The sequence below is a fragment of the Haliotis cracherodii genome, unplaced genomic scaffold, assembly GCF_022045235.1.
Source record: "Haliotis cracherodii isolate W230 unplaced genomic scaffold, xgHalCrac1.p SCAF_6, whole genome shotgun sequence".
Classification (NCBI taxonomy): Eukaryota; Metazoa; Mollusca; class Gastropoda; order Lepetellida; family Haliotidae; genus Haliotis; species Haliotis cracherodii.
The window spans coordinates 25,457,713-25,467,401 of NW_027266319.1; positions in this window are offsets into that span (position 1 = coordinate 25,457,713).

A 9,689-nucleotide genomic window follows, 5' to 3' on the forward strand; every position below is an offset into this window, starting at 1 on the left:
TCATATTGACGGACATGTACGTGTATCATTTGCTGGGCATAATAGGCAGACATGTAAGGTCTCATATGAAGATTTATCACCATATTGGCGGGCATAAACAGGTCTCATTTGCTGGTTGTCACCATCTTAGTCGACAGGCATACACGGGTCTCATTTGCTGGTTGTCACCATCTTAGTCGACAGGCATAGACAGGTCTCATTTGCTGGTTGTCACCATCTTAGTCGACAGGCATGCACAGGTCTCATTTGCTGGTTTATCACCATCTTAGTCGACAGGCATACACGGGTCTCATTTGCTGGTTGTCACCATCTTAATCGACAGGCATACACGGGCCTCATTTGTTGGTTTATCAACATCTTAATGGACAGGCATACACAGGTCTCATTTGCTGGGCATCATAGGCAGACATGTTAGGTCTCATATGAAGGTTTATCACCATATTGGCAGGCATGCACAGGTCTCATTTTCTGGTTCATCACCATCTTAGTCGACAGGCATACACAGGTCTTATTTGCTGGAATATCAACATCTTAATGGACAGGTATGCACAGGTCTCATTCGCTGGTTCATCACCCTATTGGCAGGCATACACAGGTCTCATTTGCTGGTTTATCAACATCTTAATGGACAGGCATACACAGGTCTCATCATCGCTGTTGGTGCTGCACTTGAACTTGATTAATTTCCAGTATCAGGTAATATAGTTGTTATTCCAACAGCAACCACTCGCTCACCACTGTCATAAGAGGTGACTAACGGATCGGATGGTCAGTCTTCCTGACTTTGTTGATGCATGAGAACATATCCCAATATGGACTGATGCTCATGATGTCAATCACTGGATTGTCTGGTCTATACTCAATTATTCACATACTGCCATCATATAGCTGGAATATTGCTGAGTGTGGTGTTAATTAAAAAGCAAACACAAACAAAACAAAAACTCAATCACCCAATCATGCAAATCAATGGATGCCCAATAACAAAGGACACATAATGGATTTCAGTAATATATTTTGCACATAATGTAAATCTGTGTAAATACAATTATGGAGTTTACACACAGCGAAATACAACCTGACAGTGTTGGGATTAACCTGAGAAACAACCAGATATTCCTGTGCATAGATACTCACTGAAGTGACAGTCGGCAGGACCTCCAGGCGACACTGGAGAGGCTGGTCAAGACATGACAATATCGTCATCGTACAGATACATCAAATGTTGTAACACTGGAGATAAGTCAAAGGGAAAAGCATCAAAGATACTGAGATCAAAATATGATAAAATGAGGGTTTTAGTTGGACAATATTTCATCTTAATTCAAGAGGTGTTGACAAAAGAGGATAATAATAGGGGCAGTTAAGTAGTCTAGGTGTTGCACACTTAAAAACCCTGGCATTCGCGATTATCCTGGCATCATGTGTCCATCTCATTATGATATACTACTCAACTTTTGAAAGGGATATAATCACATATATCATTCTTTTTAAATAAACACATGACATATATGAGGGAGTATGGTTTTACACCACTTTCAGCATTATTATGCAATGTCAAGGCGGGGACACCAGACATACGCTTCACACATTGTACTATGTGGGGATTCGAACCCAGGCCTTTCTCGTGATGTGCGGATGCTTTAACCACCAGGCTACTCCACCACCCCTTCACATAATAGTCAGTTTGTGTATCATGGAAACATACAACTATCCCTATCAAGAGTGGAATAGTATATATACTGGGAAACCCAGAATGGCCCTTTGGTAGTAGAAGTGTTGCATGTGAAACCACTTCTCACTGCGTCTGCATCCTGGATTATCCAGTGAATAATATCTTCTTTGTATTATGATAAACACATTCGCTAAAATAGTTTTGTTTTGGTTCCACTTGGAATGACATGGCTATCCCGTTAAATTTTGATCATGTGCCAGAGAGTGTGTTGAGTGTGTTTTGAACTGTTTTAGCAATATTCCAGCTATATATCAGGCGGGGGACACCAGAAATGAATACACACTGTACCCATGTGGGGAATCGAACCCAAGCGACATGAAAATCCAATGCCTTAACCACTAGGTGAGGTTGTTTTAACCACTAGGCTACCTCCTCGCCCCTCATGTTCCAGAAAATTTCCGTGGTAGGTTAATAAGAGTGATTGAGTGAGTAGGGTTTAATAACGCTTTAAATAGTATTCCAGTTATATCGCGGCGTGTCAGCTTAATGTGGGAGGAAAGCCTGAAGTGATGCAGGTCTCAGACATTCACGACTTCGGTGAAACCCACGAGCACGGGTATGGTGCTGACAAACCTAGAACCATAATCGGGGTGAGCCGGGATTCGAACCCACAATCATAGGTTTCTGGCGTGCTCAAGGGACACAACTCTGCACAGTGAATCACGGTGCCTTAGACGACTGGGCCACCCGTGCCCCCTAGTTGATAAGAGAGATGGGGACATTACTTCCTGAATGTATTTAAGTCATGGAATAGGTCATTTACTGTTTGTTGTTAGATGCCACTCTCAGCAATATTTCAGCTAAATGATGGCGGTCTGTAAATAATCGAGTCTGGACCAGACTATCCAGTGATTGATATCATGAGCATGATCCACGCAATTGGGATATGATGACATGCATCAACCAAGACCACTCGATCCTGTTACTCTCCTCTTAGGACAAGTATATTCGCCTCTTACAAAAAGCATTTACTGTAATAGAATGGAGCCATAACAAACTTTATAATCCTTTGTACTTTATACAATATTGCCCAAATATATAGTCAGACAATTTCCCGTTAACAAACACTGTGCTTGATTGTTTGCTTTTTCAAATATCTTCAGGTTGATTTGTAGTTTTGTGTGCAGTCTTTTGAATGGCATTTAGAAGTGATACACATAAAAGAGAATTTATGGATGTCAACTTCTTAATTCTGAGGAACACAACGTGTCGGAGTATATGCTTACTCCTTCGTCAGATGAATGATAAAGGAGTAAGCAAATATTCCAAAACTTTGTGTTCCTCAGAATACATCCATGTATTCTTTCTCATAGTTTTGTATGAATTAATATTAAACAAGAAAATTAAGGATGACCAAGATCATTTTTACAAAATGGTGAAACGTGTGGACTTGAACCCAGACTGTCGGTGTCTGGAGCAAACACATGGATCACTCTGTTACCCACCACCCCTGGTTTTATATAGAAAGCTCTATACTTCACAACAATCCACACCCTTTTAAAGAACTGCAGTAACAGTCTCGTTTCCACGTCCTGTATTCATACACTATTATACTGAAAGTCTGCTGTCAACACCTTACAGACGCACTCTCTAGATATTCTCAAGATATAACCACCAGAGCAATACATCGAGATGATTAAAGGGCAGTAACTCCGATTCCATTTGCAAACTCCACACACCAACGTGTGGCCCTCAGACCATAGCCTACATAACACTGCCACAACCCTATGACATGACCTTGGACTTCTTATAACTGTTTACAGAATGAAAAGACTTTTCAAGACATGACTAGATATCATATTATGAAATGTTTTAGCCAATTCATTTTCATTTCAACTTGTTACAGTTAATTGGAAAACATGTGTAGATATTTCTTAACACAGTCTGAAAAGCCAATTTCATTCAAATCCACAAAAATGAAAGAAACTTAGTACCTTAAGGACCGACCATTGAATATTCGGAGGGGGGATGGGGGTGGTGGATTTGTTTCAGACAAGGAGGAGTCAAACAATGTTCGGGGCACCTGTGACACCTTATTCATCAGAACATCCAGCGTGTCCGGTGAACAAACTTTGTTGTTAAACCTGACAATATTTTTTCCAGTATTCCAGGAACAGTAGTTTTTTTTAAATCCATTTTGTGGCAGCAGTGTGTAAGCGAATGATTAATGTTAAACACACAGATGCACAGAGCTTGATCCATTCATCTATAGATAAAAACAACATTCAATAAACAACAAAGAGGCTGTGCTACCTCACTATCATCATTAACAGAAACCATCAGAACAAAGAATGCACACTGTCAATAATAAAAAAAAATTGTATACTACTCAAAAGAAATTAATTAACACCCGATTCTTTCAAATTACTACAGTTAATCTGTCATGCCATGAGTGGTAGGCAACTGAGTTTAAGATTAAGATACATGTTCAGGTTTCCTGCTGACCTAGTTATGAATTATAACTAGGAGGGACACATAACATAGTCACACTGAAATACTTGACATGTTTACTTGCCAATAGAATTTCACAAATTGTCTGAAAGGATACAGATACATTATCAAACAGCACTGATCCTTATTTGACCTAAACTAACATGAGTATATTTTTATAAACATATTAGGCCAAACAAACTGATAGGCGTTAAATAGCTTAAAAAAACTAAAAGGGTCCAGTGACCAAGTTGGAAAATTTATGTCACTTGCCCTTGGTCTGATATCCTTGAAGGGCATATGTAGTTGGTTGAAAATAACTCTTAAATAAACCTTTTAGAAGGGGCCTTGGTAAATATTCATTCCACCTTTGCCTAAAATTATAAGAGATTGTTTGTCAATAACTTCCCATATGAAAAACCACTCATACATATCCTAAGCTATTTCAACTCCAAAAAACAAATACATAATACTGTTTTCATCCAGTTACACAAAATAGTAGGGTATTTGAGGAGTATTGCAGTACAATATGGTACATACCTTGCACAGATCTCTCATGACAATAACAATGGTCATAATATGCTGCTATGAAGAGTCTTCAAATTTAAGAATATTCCCACACCACAACAATAATTAAAACTGTAATAATATTTAGAAGCTGAAAACACACAATATCAAAACAGATGAATTGTGAAGAATGTGCTCATAAATGCATTTTTATGCCAGTACTTTTAAATTTTTGACAATCCTGATTAAGTACTGATATGTGCCATTTTTTTTGCTTTTTTTCAATCATGTACTATTAACTATTATATTCACAACAGAAAGGGTGCTGACAGTGATATATTCAGAAGTTCACACACAATTATCTATAAAGCAACTTTGGTGACAAGCTTCCATCATTGCAGTTACTGTACACAGTGGAGCCATGGTGATACATATTATGATACATGTGATACATAGTTGCAATATAACACATAATGTGAAACATTGCCACACATGACACTGAGTCTCAATATGATACATGTGGTACATAGTTGCAATAGAACACATAATGTGAAACATTGCCACACATGACACCGAGTCTCAATATGATACATGTGGTACATAGTTGCAATAGAACACATAATGTGATACATTGTCACACATGACACATATGACACTGAGTCTCAATATGATACATGTGATACGTAGTTGCAATAGAACACATAATGTGATACATTGTCACACATGACACATATGACACTGAGTCTCAATTTGGTACATGTGATACATAGTTGCAATAGAACACATAATGTGATACATTGTCACACATGACACACATGACACTGAGTCTCAATATGATACATGTGATACGTAGTTGCAATAGAACACATAATGTGATACATTGTCACACATGACACATATGACACTGAGTCTCAATATGATACATGTGAAACATAGTTGCAATAGAACACATAATGTGATACATTGTCACACATGACACATTATGTGATACTAAGTCACATATACATAATGTGATACTACCGGTAAGTCACATGTGTTACTGTGTATATATGATACATTATGTGACACTTCGCCTCAATGAAATACATGTGATACTAAGTTGCAATATGATACATAATATGACACCGAGACACAATATGATCCATGACACGTTTCCAAGTCAAGATATGATACATAATGTGATGCTAATTAGGTCACAATATGACACATGGTGTGTTTCCTAGTCACAAAATGATACAAAAGAAGACACAAGTCACAAAATGATACAAAAGAAGACACAAGTCACAAAATGATACAAAAGAAGACACAAGTCACAAAACGAAGCATGACATGAAACAACTTCACAAAAGATTCCAAACTGCAATCTAAGTTTTGAGCCATTCATTTCAGGGCATATTTGACTGGATTATGAGCAAACAGTGCAGTATAAATCTCAATAAATAAATACATCTCAATACAAGCCTTTTATATCAAGGTATCATGTCATTATCATGCAGTCGAAGCTACCATGGTAACAAGGTTTTGTTTGTTAATATTATCATGGATTGCAAGGGTGGTCTTACAAAAATGAAAATATGCTGGTTTGACACCAGTATTAAGAATCTAAAACAATTGGTTATCACGCTGTCAGTTCTTAAAAATGCTTCATTGGGAGGTCACAGTTTTAAAGGGACAGAGTGTGACAGTGTCCAAGCACCTAAAACACTGGCCATTGCCTGAAAACCAAAGCCTTGGGATTAATATCCTAATAAGCCCACGCCAATTCTAAAACTTGTTTGCCAGAATCAAGACAGACTTTTTTTCAGAAATTGTATTATAATATACATTTATATAATGCAGGTACGCAGGTACTAGTATCTGCTCAAATGCATTTTTATTTGTTCTCTGACCAGTGGATCCGTTCACATTCCAGTTATCATTCTCAACTAATTTGGCTTAACGAACCACTGATGCTAAATAAAAGGGGAGATGAAAATAATCTGATTTTTTTTTCAGAGACTGAAAAGTTACATAGTTAGCACAAATAATTGTGCATACAATACCTTAAAGTTTAAAATAAACAAGCCCAGCTTCATTTAAACACTGCACTCATGGTACTATATCCAAACCATGTCTTCAAGAGCAAATATGAAATCTGAAATGTCTTTCTATATATTTTACTTGAAGAGATGGTGTCTGATCGACACTGCATTGTGTTATGCATTGTGTTATGAGAGACCATAAACTGAAACCAGATCAGGTACTGGAACAATCCCTTGGAAATATGGTGACAGTCTCCAGCTGATAGATGAATAGATAAATTGTTTTCAGAGAGACAGAGGGAATTTTATCAATTTCGAGAAAAATGAGCTGGCAGATCCATATAACAAGTAATTAAATTGGTCTGAACTTAGAAGATATGCATACAATCACAGATTACTAAACTCCTCGCCACTTGAAATAGAATCACAAAATATCATGATGATAAATTAATGAAAACATCTGCATGTGTGCTTAAAGTGAAAACAAGCCATTCAGCTGATAAAAAATACTACTGACAAAAAATGCAAAGTGTGCTTTTCAAGAAATGTCTGTTTTCTTAGCGATAAACATCTCCATTGAGTTTGGATCACATGGTCCATGCAGCTATCTTCGCTATTAATCATCGTGATATTTCATGATTCTATTTCAAGTGGCGAGGACTATAGAGTGTATCACAGAACAGTTTAGTTTGGAACTAACAAAAGTAATATATTAAAACATCACTTTCAACAGGTAGGGGGATCTGGATATGAACAAGGGTGAACATTATGGAGGTAAACGTGGACAGGGATAAAAACATAACCCTGCAGTAAGTCTGAGAAAAAGCACTGGAGGACTCAACTAAAAGTAGATCTATCAACATGTGAAAAGTTGTTTGATTTGCTTTTTTACAGTTTTAATAAAGCTGGGAACTCATCTGAATACATGCCTGCAGAAATGGAAGATTTGTATACAAAATCAACTGTACTAAAGTCTTGTGATTATTCATTTTTGCAACTATTTTATTATCACCTCTCGTGTATGAGTGAGCATCAGCTTAACAGAGCAGCCATGACAACCAGGACATAATGGACTCAACAGAAGCTTTACTTTGTAATAATCAAACATGACAGACTTTAGAGGAAGTTATGTAGTTCATTTTGCAGTGATGGTAACCACTCCAGGCATGTAGCAGTTGAAAGGATGTTCCTCACAGTTCATTTGGTAGTCATCGTAACCAGGCAAGAAATATTTGAAAGGATGTTCTTCGCAGTTCACCTGGTAGTCATGGTAACCAGGCATGAAATATTTAAAAGGATGTTCTTCACAGTTCACCTGGTAGTCATGGTAACCTGGCATGAAATATATAAAAGGATGTTCCTCACAGTTCACCTGGTAGTCATGGTATTCAGGCATGAGATATTTGAAAGGATGTTCCTCACAGTTCACCTTGTAGTCATGGTTACCAGGCATGAGGGATTGAAGGGGAAGTTACTCAGTTCATGGAGCTCCCTGAACTGCCCATTCAGGTCTGTGACAGTGAGAGAGTACACCTACTCCATGCCATCAGGGTATGAGATCTTCAACGTATAACCAGGCCTTTGCCACAAATCCTCACGTCATATTTCTGTTGACTAATCCTGTTTGAGTCTCCTCTTAGGTTAGGCACTGGCTAGCGGTTACAACATCTAGAAGTTTTGGACACAGGCTGTTTGACTCCAAAAGCTATTTCTGTTCCCATTTAATGTAATGTTAATCCTTGTACTAAAAAACAATTCTGTAGCAAGTCTTAAAATAGAAATACAAATCAATGATTGGATCCTGAATATCAAAAAGAAAATGAAAAAATAACCAACGTTCATATGTTCAGACTTAATGTCAAGTTACACCTGAACACATCCAAGTACAAATAGAATCAATCTCTATCACAAGCACCTACAAGTTCATTGTCAACATTCACATCCCTACACCATGCCTACACCATGCCTACTCCATGTCTGTAAGGAAGCTGACAAACTCTGAATTGTGGGTTAAAGTTCAGTATATAAACAACAGATGGTATTCTGCTTACAATGTGTGACCCAATCCCTTGCAGCAGATGCTATCCAAAGACTGAGTGAAAACTGCAATGAGTGAGTGAGTCAGTTTCGTTTAACACCGCTTTTAACAGTATTACAGTTATATCATGGCGTGTCAGCTTAATGTGGGAGGAAACCCCGGAGTGATGCAGGTCTTTGACCCCACGAGCATGGGTATGGTGCTGACAAACCTAGAAACATAATCGGGGTGAACCGGGATTCGAATCCACAATCATAGGTTTCTGGCTTGCCTAAGGGACGCAACTCTGCACAGCGATTCATGGCGCCTTAGACACAGGGCTACCCGTGCCCCCTGAAAACTGCTATGAACTACCAATAGGATGGGCCAGTGGCCAAGCTGGTTTAACACTGACTTGAACAATAGTATAAGGAACAACTGACAATACAACCAGTTATCACATCCATGTAGATACTGTTTATAAGGACTCTGTAAGAAGTGGTATCTCATAATCACCTAAACAATCACAAGAATATCTGGGATAACTGTGTTTAATAGCATTAGTAATCATCATAAGCATGACTGTTGTTGTTCGTTGTTTAAAGCCGCACTCAGCAATATTCCAGCTATATGACGATGGTCTGTAAATAATCAAGTCTGGACCAGACAATCTAGTGATTGCTATCATGAGCATCGATCTACGCAATTGGGATACAATAACATGCATCAACCAAGTCAGGGAACCTGACCACCCGATCCGGTTAGTAGCCTCTTATGACAAGCATTTGCTCATGATGTCAATCACTGGATTGTCTGGTCCAGACCTGACTATTTACAGACCGCCGTCATGTAGCTGGAATATTGCTTAGGGCAGTGTTAAAAACAAACAAACAAACAAACTAAACTGAGTAAGTCATATGCCTAGATACACAACACTTCCATCAAATTTGGCATTATATGTTGTGTGCTGAAAGACCGT